The 667-nt window shown below is 43.2% G+C and overlaps 1 non-coding gene across 1 annotated transcript; it reads left to right on the forward strand.

Annotated features, from left to right (window-relative positions):
• The first annotated feature begins 272 nt into the window (after nt 1–272).
• Nucleotides 273–344, forward strand: trnae-uuc. Its single transcript has one exon. It is a non-coding gene; the product is annotated as a tRNA-Glu (tRNA).
• The last annotated feature ends 323 nt before the right edge of the window (nt 345–667 follow it).

Below are 667 nucleotides of genomic sequence, written 5' to 3' on the forward strand. Positions count from 1 at the left end.
ATATGATTTTCATTTCATTTAAAATGCAACACGCTGACACATAAACGGTTTCGATTTCACATTGTTTTAACTGATTTCATTCACTTTGTCCTCCATGTTTGTTTTTCTTATTGGATTCACAACCTGTGACCCGATTGAGTCTGGATTTATACACGAAACCAATATACAGATGGTCCTCAAGTTACGGTGATTCAGCTTACGATTTTTTATTTTTATGATGACATAGTGATAGGAAAATTTTTTACAAATAATTACATTTTCGTGCAGAAGGTTCCCTGGTGGTCTAGTGGTTAGGATGCGGCGCTTTCACCGCTGCGGCCCGGGTTCGATCCCCGGTCAGGGAACCAACCCCAGCCATTAGGTTTGCACAAGCCTTAGTGCTGGTCTCAAGCCCGGATAAATGGGGAGGGTTGCGTTAGGAAGGGCATCCAGCGTAAAAACATGTGCCAAATCAAATATGCGGATGGTCCGCTGTGGTGACCCCTAATGGGAGAAGCCGAAAGAAAGTGCAGCAGGCAAAGTGTATGTGGTACGCAATTTGAGCTTTTTATCGTAAACAGAGCATGTCTGGCTCCGTCCTCAACTTGCGAATCAGCCCTCGTTCACGACCTGCTACCACATACATAAATACTGTAAAGTTTACATGTTACAGTAGTGAACATTTTTC

The sequence above is a fragment of the Silurus meridionalis genome, chromosome 13 (genome assembly GCF_014805685.1).
Source record: "Silurus meridionalis isolate SWU-2019-XX chromosome 13, ASM1480568v1, whole genome shotgun sequence".
In the NCBI taxonomy this organism is placed as follows: domain Eukaryota; kingdom Metazoa; phylum Chordata; class Actinopteri; order Siluriformes; family Siluridae; genus Silurus; species Silurus meridionalis.